Below are 24876 nucleotides of genomic sequence, written 5' to 3'. Positions count from 1 at the left end.
CGTCATGTAATGTTAGCATACTGTACAAGTATTTTTATTTTAAACTGCCTTTCAAGATTACATGTCCGTTCTCGGTGCCGGATTTTATCAAATAAATTTCTCCCCAAAATGGGACTTATACCCCGGTGCGACTTATATATGTTTTTTTTTTCCTTTTCGTTGCACATTTTTTACGATAATCTAAATAATTCACTTAATAATGGTAGGGGTCTATTCTATCCTTACAACATATGGACTATGACAAGACTATCTAAATTTCCTATATAACTGAACTCTACAGTATATAATGCAAATAAGGTTGCTTAAAAGTTGGTAGGGACAATTTGAGCATCCTGAAAAATTTGGAGTGTTATGTCTCTACCGCCCCTATTCAAACGCCCTCGCGTCCAATCCATTTTGACTGAGAGAGGCTGGCAGCACTCATTCTCTGTCAAAATGGATTGGACATCCACTGCTGTGGATGGCACTGAAAGATGAGCATTCACAGCCAGTCCCCCCAGTCTAAATGAGTTGGACATCCGTCTCTGTCAATGGCAGGGAATGAGTTAAGGGAATTTTTGGGCTGCAGCTCTCAGACCTGCAGAGTGCAGCAAGCTGTTGAAGCCGCATTTTGCGACTCTAGCCGATTGATTCACATGCAAATCTTGAAATCCTAACAACTCAATTTACAATGATTGTGTCTTGATCAAGGTCCGACACTTGTCTGCAAGCCAAAAATGGCAAACTATGCTTAACATGTTGATATGAATAAAGACAATACCCAGTTGCAATTTTAATCCGTTTGTGTTCTTGTTTACCCAGCAAGCATCTCCAGTCCATATGGCACTGAAGCTCCACAACAAAAGACGATGTGGCTGGAAGCGCACGGGTAGTTTGAGCAACGCGCTCCAGGGGGATGGGGTGCGACGGGTAGGGTGGGGGACATAAACCAGTGAAAACACGTTTACTGAGAGAAACTGAGGGATTGATCTGAGTGAAACAATTTTTAAAAATCAAATTATTTCATAAACTAAAGGGAAAATGCTAATTTAAAGGCGAAAACTCCAGTAAACTAGTAAATCCTGATCAATATGTTCGGTTTAAAAGTCCCCGATTATGATCGCGACTTCGTAGTCCACATCCAAATTCACGCACCAAAAAAAGCGCTTACCTTGTTACAAAGTGCGACTCGTTGAAGCCAGTATCCGGACTTCGCCACAAGAAGCTTTCAAAAACGTCTGCCACATCGCACCAACGGGTTTTGTCACAACAACCCCACTCTCACCCGTTGCGTGATGTCACTACATCTGTCCACTCTATGGAAGAAGAAAAAACCTTTCGTCGACCCTCGTTGAAAACATTCGGGACTTCTGCCTACGAGGACAGTCAGCGAGAAGCCAACTTGGAGCGCGTGAAAAAGTCCCACATTGTAGCGAGCAGTAAATCCAGAAAATAGCGGAGATTCCAATAAGCACTTCCCACTCCGGAGAAATACAATTGAAATGTCCTGCGTACGGTTTAAAAACATCGGTGGTCAGAGAGACTACGATTAACGCTTACTCCCCGTACGTGGAAGTGGAAGCCAACCGAGTGGAATCCCCTTTCTCCGGCCCTTTAACCTGGAGCCTAACTCAAGTTAGACACATTTGCGCTACGACTTCCTGTTTTAACCTTCACAATAAAAGTGCAGCTGAACGACATTGGGAAAAAAATTAGGGCTGTCAATTTTTAATCGAGTTAATCACATCTTAAAAATTAATTAATTAAAAAAATAATAATAATCGTAATGAATCGCAATTCAAACCATCTCCAAAATATGCCATATTTATCTGTAAATTATTGTTGGAATGGAAAGATATGACAAGATGGATATATACATTCAACATACTGCACATAAGTACTGTATTTGTTTATTATAACAATAAATCCACAAGATGGCATTAACATTATTAACATTCTTTCTCTGAAAGGGATCCACGGATAGAAATACTTGTAATTCTTAAAAGATAAATGTGAAGTTATAGTAATTTTTTATTAAAACCCCTCTGTATGTTTTCGTTTTAATAAAATTTTTAAATTTTCAGGAAAAAACTATCTATTAGCTTGCCATTGTGGAAGGTAGTGATTGAAATACACCACAAGGTGTCAAGGGCGAGTTTTTTTCAGTGCGTTTTGCCCCTCGACTGACGCCGTAGTTTCCGGGTTCATTGTACCTTACATTCATTTGAGTGTTGACTTCACAAGACGAGACCTCTGATAGTTTGTATATCGTGACAAAATATTGCCTTCAAGTGTATTTGTTGAGCTAAACGAAATGTTTGAATAGAGTTTGACCAAAGTCTGAGTATTATTTTGCATAGCTATTTTGATTGGGAATGCCAATTCTCTTTGCATTGAGCGCTTTTCTTTTTGTGAACATTATTTTTTTTGAGAGATAGGAATATTATTTTTGTTGTGCTTTCAGTAAATGATACTGTAGCGACTTAACGGTTCCGCCCAAATGCATGATGGGAAGTTGGGCAACCATGACTGTCAGTGGTGGCTGCAAATGGTATATCTTCTCTGTGTTATTACAGGGTGTTAAGAAAAAGATTATCTCCTGTCATTCTACCCCATGTCGCTCGCCACAATAGTTATGATTGTTGTGGAAGATATGCCAAAGCTTATGCCAATAACTAGCGCGGTCTCAATAAAAGCCTGAGTCCACTCCTCTCGCTCGTCTGTGCCTCTTAGCTCTCAATATACGTACATATAATGGTGCCATTGTAGTCTGTTTTGCGTCAATGCATGAGTGGGTCGTCCCGCGCATGCGTTAAATGGGTTAAATATTTTAACGTGCTTAATTTAAAAAATTAATTACCGCCCGTTAACGCGATAAATTTGACCGCCTTAAAAAATCCATTGCAATTTCTTAGGGCAGGGGTTGGCAACCCAAAATGTTGAAAAGCCATATTCGGCCAAAAATAACAAAAAACAATATGTCTAGGGTCGTTAAAAAGCCTCATAGAAGCATTATAAAGAAGGCAACACATGTTGTATGTATCTATATTAACCAACTATCAAAATGACTAAGTTGGCTACTAGTGCTGAAAAGGATTAATCGATTAACTTGAGTACTCGTTTAGAAAAAATATTCGCATTCAATTTTGTTGTTTCGAATATTCGTTTAAGTAAAGTGTTGTTGTAATGGTTTATTTTGAAAGTGTTTGCATTTAGTTTTATTGATTCGGGTGGATACACTGCCCTCTGGTCTGCCTAATTTCACATGTTATAATTTCCCTGTTAAGACCAACGTAAATTAAGTTTTTGTTTTAGCTAATGTTTTTTTTAATGCATTCATAGTTTAGTTTATAGGTATATTTAGCCATTTTTTGTGGGAATATGTGTCTCAACCATTTGTTAAGAGCATTGTAGAAAAAAAAAAACGTTAGCATTTAAGCTAGCGGACTTCTGCTATGTAAGTTAGCCAATTGTTCTTTTGTTGGACTTAGATCCTCATTTATTTATTCATTTTATACTGTTTGAGGCTCAGCTAAAGTATTTAATTTTTTATGTTCCATATCTGATTACTCAATTATTCTAACTAACTAGTTCATCGATTAATCGACTACTAAAATAATCGATAGCTGCAGCCCTAATAAATACATAATGAACCTTCATGATTAAATGTTTATTTTCCTTGCAGTGCATTATAGAGACTGACGCACCACGTGACTACTTGTTGTTGTCTGATACTGCCTCAAGTTTAACTTCATTACAATATTAATGAATTATGTTTAATTGCTTTGACAAAATTAAAGATATTCAATAAAGAAATCTGAAATTTGAAATAATTTGTTTTTTGAAAATTAGGAAAAAACAACAAGAAAATAGAAGGTGCATAACGTGCCCCTTATCTGGGCAATAAACATAGTACAACAAAATGCTGCTTGCATCTATAAGAAGTAAAACGGCGCCCTTTCGAAAAGGTAAATTATGTACCTGCAAAAAAGTGATGGGTGTTCAATATTGATCACATCACACACATCACAGGGTACGCTGCCCCTGAATTAATGTCCACGATTTGTGGATTGGTGATGTAGCCTGCCATTTTTATGGCCCTTTCCTTCACTGTCTTAGTGCGAGAGGCATGTATTCGATTTTCTGTATTATCTCAGTTTTGTTTTTGAAGTCTGCAAATAGGTGTTCTGATATGTTTATGAATAACTCCTTCATTTACCAGTCACCATCCATGAACGGTTTTCCACGTTTTATCTATCCTGGGTTGCAACAAAACTTGAAGCAGTACTGGAGTTTGGAGATGCAATCCACTTTTTAAATCTATTTTACTGCAATCCACTTTTTAAATCTATTTTTTGCACTCCTGCAATTTCTCCAAAAGTAATGCAATCGCACTTACTGGGTATTCGGCTGCAAAAATAGTATGCCTTCCATGCAAATGTCTTTCCACATTATCCTTTTGTGATTTGACAACTTCTCGCTACAGAGCAAACATTCAGAAAATCCTTCCGCATTGGCAATGAATGCAATTGATTCAGCCCAAGAAACGTTGAATCCTCTATTCTCCTCAGTTTTTTTTCTCTTTCCCTCTTTGGAATCCATGTCCCATCATACAGCCACCAGGTTAGTTTACAACAGCCACCCTGCTTATAGAAACGTGCGTCGCAGGCTATGACGCAAATCTTCGTTGACAGAAATGTTGAAATGTAACATTTATTCTGTACCTTTTTACAGCATTGCAGAACATTAAGATTGTTTGTGTAATGTTTGTCCTTCTACAGAAACCACGTTCAAACCAAAAATAAAAATACCTCCCCCATCTTTTTTCAATTTTCAAACATTTTTGAAACGCTCCAGGAAGCCACTAGGGCTGCGCTAAAGAGCCGCATGTGGCTCTCAAAACACGGGTTGCCGACCCCTGTTTTAGGGGGTTTGCGATATACAGTATATTGCAATATTAAAACTAGATGAATTTTTACCAGATGACTTGAATAGCTCTGTTTGGGAAGACTTTGGTTGACTCACCATGGTTTTGTATTAGTGTATTGCATTCAATATGTATGAAATTTTTTTTCCCCGAGTGTCCCCCTTGTTTTTCTCATTTATCCTTGTATTCTTAATTTTTTTTTTCATTATTTTATATTCTTTAAAAAAAAATTATAATCATTATGAAAATGTTATCTTAGTTTATGTAATTTTTAATTGTTATATTAAAGATTTAAGGTGCTTTAATTTACTTTACCGTAAAAGTATTTATTCATTTATCATTCATTTATTTAAATACTGAAAGTGCAAAAAAAAAAAAGCAAATTCCCGACATATGCTTGGATTCATATAATACCGTTTAATCTAGGATATAGGGGGTTTATCTGTGAATAATGAAGAATGCTGTGCATAAAAGGAATAGAGGATGTCTCGACACGCTGCTTTTATGAAGCAAACCAAAAGTTTACGTAGTCGAAACTTATGAATAATAATTCCAAATCCTGCGATAAGACTACTGCGCATACGCACATCTTGATGGCAATATTCAAACGATATATTGTGCAAGCCTAAACTGAAGGTTTATTATGAAAATGTTAACACAATAATTTATACTGGACCGTTTACTATATTTTCAAACACAATCCTACAATATACTCATTTTAGGATGATATTTTATCATTTATATTTTTATTATATACTTCTGAGCCTCTTGTATGGAGTTAAAAGTTCTCCTCACGCATGTATTTGTTTTATCCATGTGATCCAGCTTTCTCCCAAATTCCCAAAACATGCATGTCACATGAATTTACCATGTTCCAACATTAGTGTAATTAGCAGGATAAGCAGTGGTCCTCTAAAATAATTTGCATGCGAATCAAACTAATGCCATGAATCAACTGGCCCAAGGCTAGAGGAAAGAGTTTGACTAGTGGTCAGGGTATCCACAGGGTGCTGACCTGCATGGGGGAAGGAGGAGGCAAGTTCCTGTCAACAAAACAGGACTGTTTAACATAAGAAACAGACATAAGCTGGAAAAAGGACAAAAAGCCTAGAGAGCTATGGAAATACACAGACTGAAAAACATTTGCAGAGCCACAGTACAGTTTTGAATTTGTTGGTTTGAAGCAGAGTACACAAATACCAATTTTTAACAATATGCAACCCCCACATAGACAAGGAAAGCATTTCGAAAGTTCATGCCAAAGCTATGTACTCGCATATGTATGTAAAGGATTTCGTGGTCAAAATAGATTCTTTCAAAGCAAGCTACACAATCAAATTGTTAGAATAATCTATGGTGAGACTGCATGGATTATTACTCATCATTGCCTGAAAGCCTGCTACACCACCTGCAAAGCTTATGTGTTGGCTTTTTTGTTGTTGCTAAAGACAGTCTCTTGACTCCTATTTTCCTGGCCTAACTCAGATTCTAAGATTTCTGCCCTGGATTCCTCTCTCACATGTGGCTGGCAACACTCACTATGCTCTTACCCTCACCTCATAATTGTGGCCCCTTTAAAAATACTACAACATCAATTACAGCTTAGGCAAAACTCCAGTCCTCTCTTAAGGACTGTGGCGCTCAAAGTGCCAGGGTCCTTTGCTTGAAGCAACCACGGAGTTGGTCAGCTCGCTTGGGGTCAGTTATTTTGCCAATGAATACTTCCATTTTCCCACATAAACTGTTCCCTGCGTTGGGGAAACCATTTGAAATTTGCAAAAAGACAGAATAAAACTGTAGGGTAAGTCTTGAGGGACATACCACAGATAGTATTGCCTGCAAGGACTCCTGGCATGCTTGAGGAGCTTCTGCTTGGTAATTTTAGAAAGGCTGCCAAAGAACTTCGCTCCCTTCTGAAGCATACAAAAGTATAATCGGCTCTATCAAAGCGTAGAATGGACAAGATCATAAATACGTATAGCCATGAAAAGATATCTGTACTGCCTCAAAGCAGCTGACACTATTCAAGAAAAGAAACTGATATACAGTATACAGTCTGAAAACAGTTCTGATAAATCAGCAATGTTATCTTGATTTTAGATTAAGCCAATATTTCAACATTGCCTCTTTGACTTTAATAAACATGTTATTGTATGAAACACCAGATTCCTCTTCTTTCATGTGGCAATGCTGATGGCTATCACTGGAGTATCAACACAAGCCAGCTGGGGCCAACCCCAACAGCTGACAGCTGAGACATGTTGAGCCGGTATGAGATTCTGACGGTATGATAACCTTAAGCCAAAATATCACGGTTTTCACAGTATTAAAATTACAGCTCTAAAATATGTTACTTTGAGATATTTGGGTTAAAAAAACAACAACTATCTAGTACAGTGGTATGAACAAGTATCTGAACCTTTTGGAATTTCTAAGATTTCAGCATAAAATCCCCATCAAATAAGATCTGATCTTTGTCAAAATCACACAGATGAAAACAGAGTTTTAAACCCTAAAACCACCCAAACATTTATAGGTTCTCATATTTTAATGAGGATAGTATCCAAAATGACAAAAGGGGGAAAAATAAGTAAATGAACTATCACATTTAATATTTTGTGGCCTCCCTATGGCAGCAATAACTTCAACCAGACACTTCCGGTAGCTGCAGATCAGTCTGGCACATCAGTTAGGACTAATCTTAGCCCATTCTTCTCTACAAAACTGCTGTAGTTCAGTCAGATTCCTGGGATGTCTGGCATGAATCATTGTCTTTAGGTTATGCCACAGCATCTCAATGGGGTTCAAGTCTGGACTTCAACTTGGCCACTCCAGAACATGTATGTTGTTCTTCTGAAACCATTCCGAAGTTGATTTGCTACTGTGTTTTGGATCATTGTCTTGTTGCAGCATCATCCTCTTTTTAGCTTCAACCGTCTGACAAACGGCCCCATGTTTTCCTGCAAAACTTCCTGATAGACTTTTGAATTCATTCTTCCGTTAATGACTGCAAGTTGTCCAGGCCCTCAGGCAGAAAACAGCCCCAAATCATGATACCCCCTCCACCATGCTTCACGGTGGGAATGAGGTGTTGATGTTGGTGAGCTGTTCCATTTTTCCTCCACACATGATGTTGTGTGTTACACCCAAACAATTCAAATTTGGTTTCATCAGTCCAAAACTTCTGTGGAGTGTCCAAGTGCCTTTTTGCGAATGTTAAACAAGCAACAATTCTTGCAAAACTTCAAAACTTCTTCCGTGGAGTCCTCCCATGAACATCATTCTTGGCCATAGTTTTACATATAGTTGATGTGTGCACAGATATATTGGACTGTGCCATTGATTTCTGTAAGTTTTTAGCAGACACTCTAGGGTTCTTTTTTACCTCTCTGAGTATTCTGCACTGAACTCTTGGCCTCATCTATGGTGGACGGCCACTTCTTAGGAGAGAAGCAACATTGCCAAACTCTCTCCATTTGTAGACAACTTCTGACTGTCGATTGATGAACCCCTGGACTTTTAATGATGGTTTTGTACCCTTTCCCAGCTTTATAGAAATCAACAATCCTTTATCACAGGTTTTCAGACAGCTCTTTTGACTAAGCCTTGATGCACATTAGACAGGTGTGTGTTTTGTAGTTGGCAGGGCAGCTTTAAACCACTCATCAGTGATTGGGCACACACCTGACTTAAATTATTTGGTAAAAATTGGTTTCAATTGCTGTTTAAGTCTCGTTAGGCAGAGGGTTCGCTTACTTATTTTCCCCTTTCTGTCATTGTTTACAGGCTATCATTAGAATGTGAAAACCTATAAATGTTTGGGTGGTTTTAGTTAAAGAAGACACTGTTTTTACATCTGTGTGATTTTGACAAAGATCAGATGACGTTTGATGGTGATTTTATGCAGAAATGTGAGAAAATCCAAAAGGTTCAGATACTTTTTCATACCACTGCATAATGTTAAGTTAAAAATAATTAAAAAACAATATTAAAAAAACCTGAAAAATTCTAAATATAATGGAAATAAATGCGGTCATTTTGGTGAGCCTAAACCCACAACCACAGCTCAACATTATTACCATCAGAACAAAAATAATTGAATTATTTTCCATAAATTGCATGTGTGTATGACTCGTATCATCAAAAAACACCACATTTTAACACCGCTAGACACATTAAAGACGCTAGAGTTAACTCTCGTGGCTGGTGGGACACATTCATGACAGTGTTTACTCACCTTTAAATTTGTATACTGTAAGTACGAAATCATATTGGAGGCCCCTCGGCACCCACCCAACTTTTCTGTAGCCGAAGTATTCCCATACAAGCGATTTCGTTTTCTTTAAAGGGGGTGGGGGGGTTCAGGAGTTTCACCTCCTCCAGCCATCGTGTAGCGCAGCTGACTTATTGACACTGAGCAACAACCGGTGGGGGAGGGTGGAGCCTTGCAGCTATAAGCGAGGGATTTCTCCCTGCATTTTTGGAACATAAAAAACAGCTAATACCGTAGGGACGGTATTTTGGGGTTTTGAAAACTGTGACGTTTTCACATCACGGTATACCTTGAAATCGGTAATCAGCACATGTGTAGTTGAGTGGGATGAACGTAGTGCCCTGTCCTACGGAATTAGCTTTTCTTGTAATGGCATTTTTCTAAATCGTAAATATACACTTCTTCAAATCTGGTCCAGGTTTGGGTGCAACAATGGTCCATCTTATTCTTAACACTAGACGCAGCCAAGGTGTTGACTGGAATGTATCGCCAGGGAAACCACGTAACATTCCAAAACAATTAACGGTAAGTGAGGAGTGAGGAACGAAAAATAAGGTCTTGACAGTTTAATGGTCGTTATTTGAACCTAAGATGTCTGTTTACCAATTGCTTGGTTCACAGATTACTATTTACTTACATTTTTGCCCAGTGTAAAAGCCTGTCAGCAGTGCCAATCAAACATAACAACCAGTCAACATAACATTCCCAGGGTAATTCATTCTAAAATAAATAACCAGTAGGTTGTTATAACATTGAATAATCACTCATATATGACTATAATAAATTAATGGGCAGCATCAATTTTCCGTACCATACTTTGGGGACACAAATTTTTAATTAAAAGTGAGAATTGGTTTTCTGGGGGTTGGATCCCGTGATTTTAAATAGCCATCTTAACCTCATCCCTCTGCCTTGACTTATTCGTACTGTAGCTCAACTTGGCTACAAAGAAAGCAGAATTATTGAAGCAGCGGACCGTGGTAAAGCTGTAAACTCTTTTTTTGGCCATGTTCTGAGCAGATAAGTGACCATTATTCAACCCAAGTTGAACATTAACTGGATTAATTCTGCATGGCTGAAGGGGTGAAATAATATTCATCAAAAGAGAGGGAAATAACAAGGAAATGAGATGTACAATCTGTTAATGGGTTTGGTTAAAATACAAGCCCGAGACTTGGTGCAGAGGCCTGCACAAGCCATTAAGTCACAGTGGGAAAATTCAAGGAAAAGGGAGATGGGAGAGAAAGAAGTAATATGGACAGTCAGTTTCCCGCATTAGGAGGCAGGGAGGTGACCTTGTGGCATGTTTACTCTAGGGGACTTGATCCATTTCTAGGCCTTTTGGTGGGAAGAACATGAAGGAAAAAACAGCCCTTGAGCCTCCACCTCTCTACATCCATCAGAACATCAACTTCCGATGCAGACGGCTCCCTCGTGGGCGTCAAAACTCAATTTCAAGTGTGCCGTGCCCAATCACTGGTTCCGCCTTGTCATTGAATTTTTGTGAGTTATACTGTTAGGTCACACTTGGTTGTGAAAGGCACAGTGATTTTAAATTTGAAAGCTTAAGTGTAAAACATGAGCTGGCTAATGAAAGTTTAAAAAAAAAAAAAAAATGTGATAAACTGCTCCTTCTAAAATGTCATTGAAAGAAGCACTCTTTTTCTTCATAACGCCACATTACTTTGACATAATAAACGATCACCCACATGCTGAGCTCCCACACTTATCAACCCTTTTATCTGACTCAGTCCACTCACTCAGCCTTTTCAGACATTCCTTATCCTCACCTTGTCATCACTACCGGCATAGGCGTGAATCATCTTTAATTCACAATTTCCATCCGCTGCACCAAATTAGGAGTTTTATATAAAATACTACACCATTTCATATAAAATATGAGAAACTTTAACCTTTATTTGACCTTTTCCTATAATTTTTTATGTCATCTTATCAATTTAGGTTGGAAATATTTTTCTATACGATTGCCTCTGAAAACAGGCGGATTCAAAAGTTAATATTTACTGTAAGATTTGAATAATCACTCTGATTGGCTGTTGGCAAGTGGGTGTGTCATGTGAAAATGTTTTAAGTTATGCTGCATTCTAAAAGTAATGGAATCAGGTTAATGGTTGCCTGGCACGGCTAGACTGTTCTCTCTGCATTTTTCAAACACTGTGAGAAATAGTCTGGGATCCAGCCCATTAACGGACTATCGAGCAAGAACAAAATCAACCGTCCAATCAGATTCGTTTATTTGCGTGACATGTTCTTAACGAGCAACTTTTCTGCGTCAGAAGTCGTCTCCACAGCAACAGATATGGCGAAAAGGAGAGCCAAGAATATGTTCCAATCCACAGTAAAATCAGTTTTAAATTACCAAAAACACATCAACACAAGTCATTGACAACAGTCTGTCTCGCGCTAGCCATGTTGAATAAACTCCGCTCTCCTCGTATGTTTACTTCCGCGCGCAAGTCCCTCGTCGCTTTACTAACGTCACGTCCGCCCGTCGCTGATTGGTCCAAAGGGTGTCATTTTAAAGCTATTCTTAGTGTAAAATCTGAATTCTGAAGTACAGTATGTGGGATTAACTCCAGAAATCGTTATTTATATGACGAACATGAAGTGCTTTTATTTTGAAATGTTTATCGGAAGTACGTTCGCTAAACGGCTCACAGCTTTACACTCCGCAAAAAAATCTCTTTTTTTCATTGCATGACGTGTCAGTAATCTTTTTTTTAATTTGCAAATGCTGTTAATCAGCGATTTTTCACGTTTGAAGTGTCACCTTTTAACCGCAAGTTTGCGTTTTGGACAAGACGTTGTTTTATAGCAGCCTAAAGGAGGATGTCTTTTTCCCCCATTAGCCTCAATGTAGCAATGCTAACGTTTACAGTGTTTAAGATACATGTGTTTCCTTATTTTGTATGTCTCAATTTTAATTCTACGGCGTGTTGATAACCAATAAACTTCTGTGAAAGGAACTTGAGTCTCATATGCCATCAAAACGCATGTGTACATCCACGCACAAATGTATGCACCCGACGATAAAACGCAGCCGTGAAAATTACCTCCTTCATTTTTATTTACCGTGCGATAAATGGACTCATTGCATATCACGACAGGCTTAACAACTTCAAGTATTTTGCCGTTAATAGTTAGATGGACTTACAAACTGGGTGACGGTGCTTTAGGTGTTCATTCACAGCCGACGTGCAGCCAAGGTTGGCATTGAAGAGACAGGAGAACAGTGAACCCTCCTTTGTTTCGTTGAAATAAGTCAATGTTTTGGCCCCTCTGATGCACTTTCTTGGCTTTGTGCCACTTTCCCCGCTTGCATACCAAGCGTCCGACATAAAAAAAAAAATCTCCCGACTTTACAGTACGTCTGTCGTTTTATGTATCTGTTTAATATAATTTTTGTAACTGCTGGTGGAATTCCAATTTACTTTAGAAGTTTCCCAAAAAAGATTAAGATGTCATTTAGCCCAATTCAAAAAGTATATTAAGAAGTCCTTCAGGGTCATCAACAGTTTTACCATGTACTAATTTTATCACTTCTTTTCGCAAACAGAAGAAACATAAAAACAGCATGTCTGTAAGCCTGTCGCAATATGCAATAAGTCCAGTTATCGCAAGGCAAATAAAAATGAAGGCTGTCATTTTCCCGGCTGCGATTTATCGCTTCGTGCGTGTGCTGTGTGCACTCACCACATGTGCGTGTTGATTTCATATGAGACTCCAGTTCCTTTCACAGATGTTTATTGGCCATCAACACGTGGTAAAATTAAAGTTCAGACATACAAAATAAGGCAACACATCTATATTAAAAATTGTAAATCGATAGCATTGCTATATTGAGGAAAAATTACAAAATTAATTAATTAAAATTAATGGAAAAATGACAATGTACTAACCACTTTAACCTGCTACAAAACGTTGACAGTCTTCTCCCAAACATGAAAACTTGCTGGTTTACAGCATTTGCAAACGATGAGAAAAAAAATCTATTACAGACACCACATGCATAATGAAAAGAGAAGTGCACCTTTATTTTTTTACGGAGTGTAAAACTTATGGTTAGCGGCTTAGCGAACGTACTTCCGGTAAACATTTCAAAAATAAAAGCATGTTATGTTCAACATGTGAATAAAGATTTCTGGAGTTAATCTCACATACTTCAGATTCTACGCTAAGAATAGCTTGAAAATTAATAATTTGGCTTCAAATTTGCTAAAATGTGCTCTTTCAGGGCAAGATAACAGTCATTTTGCTTTGGATCAAATAAACACTTTTGATGGGTTCTAATTTGCAGAGAACAAAAATGGCATTGGGTTTCTCACCCATTTCATTTTTTTGCACTTGTCTAGCTTTCAAATGACACGTTATGCATTGTGTGTGTGCTATTTTTAATATAGTTTGTTTCATTTTAGAATAACAATTTATTGCATTTAAAAGGGTGATTTATAAGGATGTACTGTCACTACGGTTAAAAAAAAAAAAAAGAATAATATCACATATCGGCAATAATTTACAAGACAATGTATCGCCTACTAAAATTTGTTATCGCAACATGCCTGCATGTCTGGTGGTAATCTACCAGGCTATTGTTTAGCGTTTGTTAGCCATTGTTGCATCTTAGTTCGCACATACCACAAGAAGTACTAACCTTCACCATCGCTGCATTTATTGATATAAATCATAAATAATACTACCCATCTAGCAGACTTTTATGACAAAGCATTGACAAAAATAATACAATGGATTACTGAGCTTACTACCTACCGGTTTACACTGTTGGCAGTCATCTTTTATCGCATGTAGTATGGAACTCCCAAGTCGGGAATTCCAACTTCCAAGTACAACTGGATTGCAGCATAAGACATCATGTGGCCGTTGGCAAGTGGTTGTGAGAAAGCACAAAGTGGCCAAGTACTTGCATCTATTATAACTAGAGATGTCCCGATCGACCGGATCGGAATCGGCAAAAAAATATCGGCCATGCCTTTTTTAAATATATATATATATATTTTAATTAAATCGTTTTCTAATTGTATTTAACGTTACAGACATAATATGTTACACTCATCCAGAGTCTTTGCTAATGTTATATGCTTTGTTGCACACTGTGAAAATGATTAACTCAAAAGAGCGAGATGTCATGTACCCATTCTGCAGCGCTTTGTTTACATTTGCGGCTTTCACGACATTTGCTTTACAGCAGCTAAACTGATACACGGCAGTACTATTTGGACCGAGTTGGAGCTCGCATCCGCGTGCGTGTTGTTTTGTGCCTGAGTTTTGTTAAGCCGAAAATAAAGGCAGCGTTACAAAGTCATCCGACCGCTCGTCATTTTACATACTGAATGCATTATTGACTGGCTGACTTCGTTTTCTCCATGATTAAATTATCATCTAACCACTGTGCCGTCATGATAAGCTTGCTTACTGGACATCACTTTTTCATGAAGAATGGTGGTCGTATAAACTGCATTATTATTTTATCCAGGGTTTTGGTTCTCGGGTCATTTAGGTAAAAAAAACAAACAAAAAAACGTGTCTCGTCTCGGCGGCAGCTACGTTCGTACCGGAAAATCCGCCCGCCCCGGCCGGTTCGCCGCGGCGTATTCGGGTCCTGGTTCTGCTCGCACGCTGTGGGGGAACGCTCGAGAAACCGGGGTGTTTGCCGAAGGTCCCGAAGCCGGGGAACCGGGCTTGGCCCTGCCCGGCCCGCCTCGCCGTAGGCGGCCTGCCGGACTGGCCAGAGCGGCGGGCTCCGTCGGAAGACGGCTACTTGCCGACTATCGGTCTCCAGTCGTGCCGGTGTTTAGCCTTAGATGCGAATTTACCACCTGCCTTGGGCTGCATTCCCAAACAGCCCGACTCTGTATCGTCACAAGCCCTGTAGTTTAACTTCGTGTTTACAATAGCTTTAGCATTCCCGCTAGCAGCAGCCTCGTATTCGTTCCAAAAATCTTTGTGATGCAGTTTTAAATGGCTGCTGGGTTAGTGGTTTTGAATGAGGACACTTTCTTTCTGCCTCGTGAAACTTCTACGGTAAATGTTTCGCAGATGGCGAGAGCGTCGTTTTTTTAGTAACAGCCGCCATAATATTCGACTACTTCTTGTCGTGTAACTCCGCCTCCTCAACCCCTCCTCCCTCAGGGGCTTCAGAGAGGGGAGGGGTTGAGGAGGTGGCGTGCTGAATTCTTCGGTTGCGCACATTTGGAGGCTAAATCAAGTATATAATTATCGGATTGCATTATCGGTTGAATTTTTTAATTATCTGGATTATCTGTGTGACGTCATAATTGCCATTATCGGCCGATAATTATCGGTGACCGATATTATCGTGTATCTTTAATTATTAACACATTATTATATCATTTCATATGTTATTTTGGTGTTTTGGAGCGATGCTGAAGGTTTGGTAAACTTGTTAGAATGTTCTTTATGCTATAGTTATCTCACTAACTTAATAGCTACAGTATGTAATACGTTAACTTACCGGCCACGTTCGCATTTATGCATCATGTAACATTATCATACTGTACACATATTCAGCATGTTGTTCTCTATTGTATTTATTTTTAGTCGAAATTACCTTTCAAGATGACATATCTGTTCTATGTGTTGGATTTTTCAAGTAAATTTCCCCCAAAAATGCGACTTATACTCCAGTGCGACTTATATATGTTTTTTTTCCTCTTCATTGGGCATTTTATGGCTGGTGCGACTTATACTCAGGTGTGGCTTATAGTCCGAAAAATACGGTATGCAGGCATAGTAAAACCATTGCTTTAATCCCCCAAAATACACATACAATTGCATTCAGTACATCCAAAAAAGCGTATGTCCTCTGATCGTACAGAATATAAACAAAAAAGGATATAACAGTTTATGCATACATTTTACACTAATGGCTTATGGTCAATGGTTTAGTTAAACAAACTCCAATCATAAAACCTGCTACACATAAATACACATTTAGCCTAAAATGACTTGTGGGAACAGCTGCGACAGAATCACTTCATCTAATACAGCTTGGGAGAATTGTGGCCTATAAGAATTATTTAAGGCACAATTATGTGACACTGCTTGTGTGAACTAACACCATAAGTTTAGATTACTGTATTTTTTTCCCCCTTCAACATAGTTCAAATATATGAAACACAAAGATTCCATCAGCACACCATTAACTACCATCGCAAGGCCAGTCTGTGTTTATGTTCATGGCTGTGAGTCAGTATTGACAAATCACTTAGATATGAAATGCCAAATCTAAGTGCGGAGATACGTAAGCAGGTTTGCTGCAAGATATTTTCTGCATTATTTAAAATATCACAACACTACGAAATTAACAAGTGATTTGAAGAAGAATAATTTTATGTTTAAAGTGCAAATGAACTCATAAGAATGTAATCATGGGTATATGACAAAATAGAGCCCGTTACTAGATTTAAGATTTGCGTCATTATTTGATGATTTGATAACTTAACGAGCAAAGATACAGTCAGGCAGCATATACCTAGATGGCTGAATAGTGAAACAGTTTTCTGCTTTACAGATTGTGTGATTACAGTTGCCATAAAACCACATGGTTTAGATTTTTATCGTTTAAAACAACAATGCTTTCTCAATCCCTCGTTGGTGATGATGAGTACTGTGCAGCAACTTCCACAAGGACATAAATATCTATTGGATGGATGAACTCTACCAGATTTCACCATTTTTTCACAATTCTACCAGAATTCATGTTTCAAAAGTACAGGTAGTCCCTAGTTTACGAACGAGTTCCGTTCCTGCACTGGTGATTAGAGATGTCACGATCCAATATTTGGATCGGATCGAACGCCGAAATGGGCAAAAAAATGCGCATCTGTATTGGATCGGACGACACGGAAAAATTCCGATCCAGACTTCCGATCCAGTTTTTTCGAAAGCCCGGTCCGGGTTTTCCAGCGCACAGATTTGCATAATCCATTCCAGTTTTTGCTTCGTTTTCCTTAAAAATCCGGATCCGCATTTTATGGCACACCTTCAACAAACTACATTACCGTCTTCCAATTTACCGAGAGATTTTATCGGCAAAAATGTCAGCTGTGTGGGATCATTTCACCTTTAAGGACGACAAAGACGAGGCAGAGTGCAACAAATGAAACAATAAAGTCAAGCGTGGTGGTAAAGCTGTTTTAATACAACCAACCTAATCAAGCATTTAGCGAAATACCACCACAAACAATATAAGGAGTATGTTAAGAAAACCGAAGACAAAAAGAAAGGTCCTACGCAACTAACACTGGCAGAAACTTTTGCTATGCGTGACAAACTGGCACTCGACAGTCCCAAAGCCCAGGGAATAACAAGAGTCATTGCCGAAGAATTCATTCTGGATGACGAGCCATTATCTTTCGTGAGTAAAGACGCACCATCCAACACTTAGAACCACAGTACAACATGCCCAGCCGTCATTACATCCTTGAGCGATTCGGCCGTGGAAGATACGAGAACGATTGCAGACATCCAAATTCCGATTATTGAAATATGTCAAGTAAAGCGGAACTAATACACAGCGCGGTCTTCGGGACGGAATGAGAAACGGACCGCATTGCGTCCCGAAAGTAAACATATTTGTCATAGACCCGGGTAATGCCAATGCTCAACTCACGGCTTTAGCTCAACTCATGCCACTGGATAAAAAAACACAAGAATACCTAACTGCTGCTGACAGCCGCTACAAACTACGTCAACGTCGTTTTACTGGAGATAATAGACATCATATGTATATAGAACTACATGCAAAACGACTCGACTGCGTTAGCAACATTGAAGTATTGAAAACTAGATACGTTAGTAAACAGCCGCCATCTTAAAGCAGAAGACTTCCCTAGTAGGCTGTTGTGAACCTTCCAAGCAAACCTAATTAACTTTTTATCTAAAATACTCCTAAATCGGCAAAATCTTGACTTGAATCTATCTTCAAAACAGTTTTAAAACTTTCACATGTCGAAAATAAACAGAAGGGAAATTATGGAATAACGGGAGCAATTTTAACAACTTTAACAGTTGATTCGCAAAATTAAATGAATTGAATGTAGCTTAAAGCTGCTGATACAGAATGGGGACTTGAGTATTTTATTCACCGTTTTAAAATGTTAACTTGATACTGAAATAGTCGTTTATTTAAACCTGAGAGGCTTTTTATACAATTATTGTAACTAATGCACGAAACATTAAAAGCATCTAATAGCTTGGGGGGTTTGTGGGATTTTCCACTGAGGTTATTTGTGTGTTTTGCTTTTTTAAGACAGTTTACAATATCATTTGCACGTTTTACTGACTGACTATGCCATTTCCGTTTGTTATATATAATGTTTTGTGTTTGTCACTGAATAAACAGGTCAGTTTCTTGTTACCAACCGTTGTGTGTTATTCAAACTCACCTAATTCAGATGGCTAGTTGTTATCAAGAGTACTAAAACCCTTTTCAAAGTGAGTCTGACAACTAAGAAAGGAGGCTAAATAACTTTAAGCTTTAACACATGCTCAGATAGGGCAGTACCGGTATCGGTATCGGATCGGAAGAGCAAAACAATATCGGTATCGGATCGGAAATGCAAAAACCTGGATCGGGACATCCCTACTGGAGATGTAACCCAGATTTCCGATACAATATGTATTATACTTCATTGTACTGTCCTCGCCCAGACGTTGGAGCGAAGTCCTAAGCTTCGAAATGATGACGTCAGATGTCCATGTGGTTTGCTGACTTTATTCAGCTGCTCATGGCATCAACACTTGCAGAATGAAACTAAAATAAATGAAATTAAATCAGTCTCATCTTCAATAACAGCAATTACATTTGCGTTTACAGGTAGCTGCTGATGTAGCAACAACAAGCGATTAGCATGTGTTAGTTAGCGTCTGCACATCGTCAAAAACAATCACATAAACTAGCCCCAAGTATTCGACCACAATTGAAAACGCACAATAAACAGTACAAAAAGGGGTTATATACAGCCGTTGCCTCTGGATGCTTCACAAACAACAAATGTGCTGTCGCCTCTGTCACTCAGCTGCTCTGTGTGTGCGGGGTGGGCGAGTGCATCTGTAAATTTGCTCACTTCCTGTTCTATGCTTCTTGCACCAAAATAAAGAGACGCAGGTGTCGTAAAGTTCAAATCGCGTAAATCAGGTCTGTCATAATCTGGGGACTACCTGTAATGTAATGTGGAATCTTCAGCATCAGCAGATTCTTAAGCCTGTAGAAAGTTAAGGATTGGCTGTCAAAATTTGAGTTCTCTAAAAGGCTTCAAATCAGATGTATTAGTCTGGCAAGGGGCTTATATTATTATGAATCGATTAAGCTTTGATTAGTCCAAAATCAGATGATTTAGTATTCATTTTTGTCAATATTAGAGACAGGTTTCTCCTTTTTTGCCGAGTTTAAAATTCACTGCCAGTTTCTGAAGCAAACCCAAAAAGCATATTTAGGAGATGTTCTAATTTAGATTACTTTTTGAATTCTAAGTCGCTTTGTGAACACTTCTCAATTTGTGTATTGTGATTGACTGGCAACCACTCTGCCGTTTGCCCAAAGTCAGCGGGGATAGTCTCAAAACAACCTATTAAAATATGCAAGACAAATATGACGGGACCCTTTTTTGGGTGGGTTGAAGACCTTTAGAAGAAATTGCTGCATTCAAAACATTTTTGTCACTGTCTTGGCTATCTGAGAGAATACATGTTGGGGCGGCATGGCGCAGAGGTAAAGTAGTCATTTCACAACCCAAAGATTGTAGGTTCAATTCCCCTTTCCTGGTGACCATGTCAAAGTGTCCTTAAGTAAGAATATTGATACTGAATAATACTAAATATGTTGCACCCTTGGTAGGTGAATGGGGAAATACTAACATAACACTTTTGTAGGTAGAAAAGCACTGTAAAATTGTAAGCCCATTTACCCAGATGCTCAAATACAGTGGGGCAAATAAGTATTTAGTCAACCACTAATTGTGCAAGTTCTTCCACTTGAAAATATTAGAGAGGCCTGTAATTGTCAACATGGGTAAACCTCAACCATGAGAGACAGAATGTGTGGGAAAAAAAAAACAGAAAATCACATTGTTTGATTTTTAAAGAATTTATTTGCAAATTATGGTGGAAAATAAGTATTTGGTCAACACCAAAAGTTCATCTCAATACTTTGTTATATACCCTTTGTTGGCAATAACGGAGCCCAAACGTTTTCTGTAACTCTTCACAAGCTTTTCACACACTGTTGCTGGTATTTTGACCCATTCCTCCATGCAGATCTCCTCTAGAGCAGTGACGTTTTGGGGCTGTCGTTGGGCAACACGGACTTTCAACTCCCTTCACAGATTTTCTATGGGGTTGAGACCTGGAGACTGGCTAGGCCACTCCAGGACCTTGAAATGCTTCTTACGAAGCCACTCCTTTGTTGCCCTGGCTGTGTGTTTGGGATCATTGTAATGCTGAAAGAGCCAGCCACGTCTCATCTTCAATGCCCTTGCTGATAGAAGCAGATTTTCACTCAAAATCTCTCGTGACATGGCCCCATTCATTCTTTCCCTTACACAGATCAGTCGTCCTGGTCACTATGCAGAAAAACAGCCCCAAAGCATGATGTTTCCACCCCCATGCTTTACAGTGGGTATGGTGCAATTCAGTATTCCTCCAAACACGAGAACCTGTGTTTCTATCAAAAAGTTCTATTTTGGTTTCATCTGACCATAACACATTCTCCCAGTCCTCCTCTGGATCATCCAAATGCTCTTTAGCGAACCGCAGACGGGCCTGGACGTGTACTTTCCTCAGCAGGGGGACACGTCTGGCAGTGCAGGATTTGAGTCCCTGGCGGCGCATTGTGTTACTGATAGTAGCCTTTGTTACTGTGGTCCAAGCTCTCTTAGGTCATTCACTAGGTCCCCCCGTGTGGTTCTGGGATTTTTGCTCCCCGTTCTTGTGATCATTTTGACGCCACGGGGTGAGGAGGGAGTTGAAAGTCCGTGTTGCCCAACGACAGCCCCAAAACATCACTGCTCTAGAGGAGATCTGCATGGAGGAATGGGCCAAAATACCAGCAACAGTGTGTGAAAAGCTTGTGAAGAGTTACAGAAAACGTTTGGCTTCTGTTGTTGCCAACAAAGGGTACAAAACAAAGTATTGAGATGAACTTTTGGTATAGACCAAAAAAAAAAAAAAAAAGCAGTGTGCTCCCCACTCTCTTATATGGATCAGAGGCCTAGACCATATACAGCAGGCACTTAAAGGCACCTGAGGCACACCATCAAAGATGGCTCTGAAAAATCCTTACGATCAGCTGGGAGGACAGACGCACCAACACCAGTGTCTTGGAGGAAGCAAATATTTCCACCATCACCCAAAACCAGCTGAGATGGACTGACCATGCAGTCCGAATGCCTGACTCTCGCCTCACAAAACAAGTCCCCTACTCGCAGCTTGTTGAAGCGAAGCGGGCAGAAGAAGAGCTTTAAGAGCAACCCAAAGAAGTGCCACATTGACATAAAAGCCTGGGAAGACATGGAGGCAGACTAGTCGATCTAGAGGAGCATCGCTTGTGAGGTTGCTGCACAGTAAAACACTGACCTCCATTGTGTTGCACAAGACAAACGCAGACTCAGGAAGGAGGGAGCAACCACCAAACAGGACCAACCCAAACGTACCACTACTATTTTCCACATTGCAGCAGAATAACTGGGTCCAGAATCGGCCTCTATGCCCACTTGAGGACCAACAAGGACCAAGAAGAGTCATACTCGGCGACGAGTGACCGCCGATGATGACCCAGATGTTCATTTGTAACTCAGTTTTGCCTATGTGTGTATTTACAAACAAATGTAGTTTTTTCCTTTTTTTTTGACTGCAGGAATTGATTGAATGAATGAACACGGCCATTCTGACAACTCTTGAGTGGTTGTTTTCACATCAACATAATGCAGTGCAGCCACTCAAAACTGTAGCGCAATGCTTGAGATAAGAGTAAGTTGAAATGAGTATTAGGGGTGTAGATAGCCATTTGAGTCAAAAAGGTCCCCAAATACAACAATATACATGTATAAGTCCATATCCAGAAGTATTTGGCTCTTAGATTGCCGAGGCTCTCTGACATTTTGGCTGCACCTCTAGGTCTCATCATGATTCTCTGGCTAAAATAAATATCCTTCTCCTGGAATGACTGTGTTTATATGCAGCAGGGTTCTCAAGAAAGGAAGTCAATGAGTTGATATCTCAGGATAGAATCAAAGCACAGGCTAAATAAGATAGATGTGAATCTCAACAAAATAAATATGTAATAAACTCATATCCAATTTAAGATTATACATTGAGATGATGCTTGGGATTCAGATACATTCAAAATGAGGCCACTGATGACTATCGATCATGTCGTCTGCAAGTCGTCTAAAGCTCTAGTGGTCAGTCAATAAAGCTCCAGGTTTGCCATATTTATCGAGCCATGCCTCAAATCTGTCACAGGAAGCAAATGACAATTTCTCTTTCAATCTATAACCTCCATGGGTCCCTGGCGATCCCATGAGGCGAGGGCTGTGTCAACTCCATTGATGTGCACAAAAAAGCAAGAAATCAGCTTGTTTCCAGTCACACTATTTGGATAAACAATTTCCCAGATGACAGAAGCTTAACACCAGAACTGATTGGATTAATCACTTCAGGATGAATTGGCAACCCTTTTAACAGCTGCAGAGCAAGTTTTTTTTTTTTTTTTTTAAACTTTGCCTTTTATACAGAGTCCACTATACAGTCCACTGCCATGAATGACTAATAAAATACTTGTCTAATATTGACAATGGTTTTCAATTCAAAACTCTTGGGAGACATGTAAGGTGTTGAAACCTCATACACCAGTACAGGCTTGCCACTTTGATAGGAATTAAGTCATACTGATAAATGTATATAAATCTTTAGAGGTGTGCGGAATTTCTGATTGTTAAATTATTTGCGATTCTGCCGTGGAAGATTCGAGAACGATTCACAAACATTCAAATTCCGATTATTGAAATATGTCAAGTAAAGCGGAACTAAAAGACAGACAGCGCGATCTTTGGGAAGAAATGAGGAACGGACCGAGAGTAAACATCATGCATGTCATCAGCTCAACTCACGGCTCTGGCTCAACTCATGTCACCAGATAAAAAAACAATAACACCTGACTGCTGCCGACAGCTGCTACAAACTATGTCCAGATAATACTGTGATAGATATCACATGTATAAAGAACTAGATGCGAAATGACGGACTTGGCGGCGTTAGCAGCACATGTATAGAAAACTAGATGCAAAATGACAGACTTGCCGTCGTTAGTATAAACAGCCGCCATCTTAAAGCAGTAGACTTCCCTGGAAGGCTGTTGTAGCGAACCTTCCAAGCGAACCTAATTAACTTTTTATCTAAAATACTCCTAAATCGGCAAAATCTTGACATGAATCAATTTTAAAACTTTACATGTCAAAAGTAGACAGAAGGGAAATTATGGAATAACGGGAGCAATTTTCCAAAACTAACGGTTGATTTACAACATTGTTTATTGTCATCATCATCGGTATCATTGGATTAAATTAATTAAATTAGGGGTGTCAAACGATTAAAATTTTTAATCGAGTTAATTACAGCTTAAAAATTAATCGTAATTAATCGCAATTCAAACCATCTCTAAAATATGCCATATTTTTCTGTAAATTATTGTTGGAATGGAAAGATACGACACAAGATGGATATATACATTCAACATACGGTACATAAGTACTGTATTTGTTTATTATAACAATAAGTCAACAAGGTGGCATTACCATTATTAACATTCTGTTAAAGCGATCCATGGATAGAAAGACTTGTAGTTCTTAAAAGATAAATGTTAGTACAAGTTATAGAAATTTTATATTAAAACCCCTCTTCATGTTTTCGTTTTAATAAAATTTGTAAAATTTTCAATCAAAAAAATAAACTAGTAGCCCGCCATTGTTGATGTCAATAATTACTTACACAATGCTCATGGGTGCTGAAGCCTATAAAATCAGTCGCACCCAAGCGCCAGCAGAGGGTGGCAAAACTCCGAAAAACACAACAAGTACACCTTCACTGTGCTGTCATTTTAATCTGTTTGAGCGGGACATTTGTGCGTTAATTGCGTCAAATATTTTAACGGGATTAATTTAAAAAATTAATTACCGCTCGTTAACGCGATGATTTTGACAGCCCTAAATTAAATTAATTGAACTTAGTTTAAAGCTGCTGATACAGAATGGGGACTTGAGTATTTTATTTACCGTTTTGAACTGTTAACCTGATACTGAAATAGTCGTTTATTTAAGCCTGAGAGGCTTTTTGTACAATTTTTGCAACTAATGTATGAAACATTAAAAGCAGCAAGTAGCTTGGAGGGGGGGGTGTCATCAATAATCGATTTATAATCGAATTGTAGCCTCTGAATCGTAATCAAATCGTTAGGTGCTCAAAGATTCCCACCTCTATAAATCTTATATTTTTAGATATACTTGTACATAAAATGATATAAATATTTTATGTACAAGTATTAAAAAAAAAAAAAAAAAAAAAAAAAAAAAAAGATTGACGATGCCCCACAAAACCAAATAGCGGGCAAGATCTAGCATTCCGACTTGGACAGAATGGAGCG

The 24876-nt window shown here is 38.8% G+C and overlaps 1 protein-coding gene across 2 annotated transcripts in view; it reads right to left on the bottom strand.

The window, feature by feature from the left end:
- The window catches only part of prickle2b (prickle homolog 2b), a 192281-nt gene that overhangs the window by 50309 nt on the left and 117096 nt on the right, over positions 1-24876 (bottom strand). The window contains exon 1 of one of the 2 annotated variants that reach the window (XM_057846144.1): positions 1151-1590. The exons of the other annotated variant lie outside the window; for it this stretch is intronic. The gene's annotated coding sequence lies outside the window, so the exon portion shown is untranslated. Of the gene's footprint in view, positions 1-1150; positions 1591-24876 lie in introns of those variants that run through there. 2 annotated transcript variants of the gene reach the window in all.

The sequence above is a fragment of the Corythoichthys intestinalis genome, chromosome 9, assembly GCF_030265065.1.
Source record: "Corythoichthys intestinalis isolate RoL2023-P3 chromosome 9, ASM3026506v1, whole genome shotgun sequence".
NCBI lineage: Eukaryota > Metazoa > Chordata > Actinopteri > Syngnathiformes > Syngnathidae > Corythoichthys > Corythoichthys intestinalis.
This window is presented reverse-complemented; position numbering and strand designations above follow the sequence as displayed.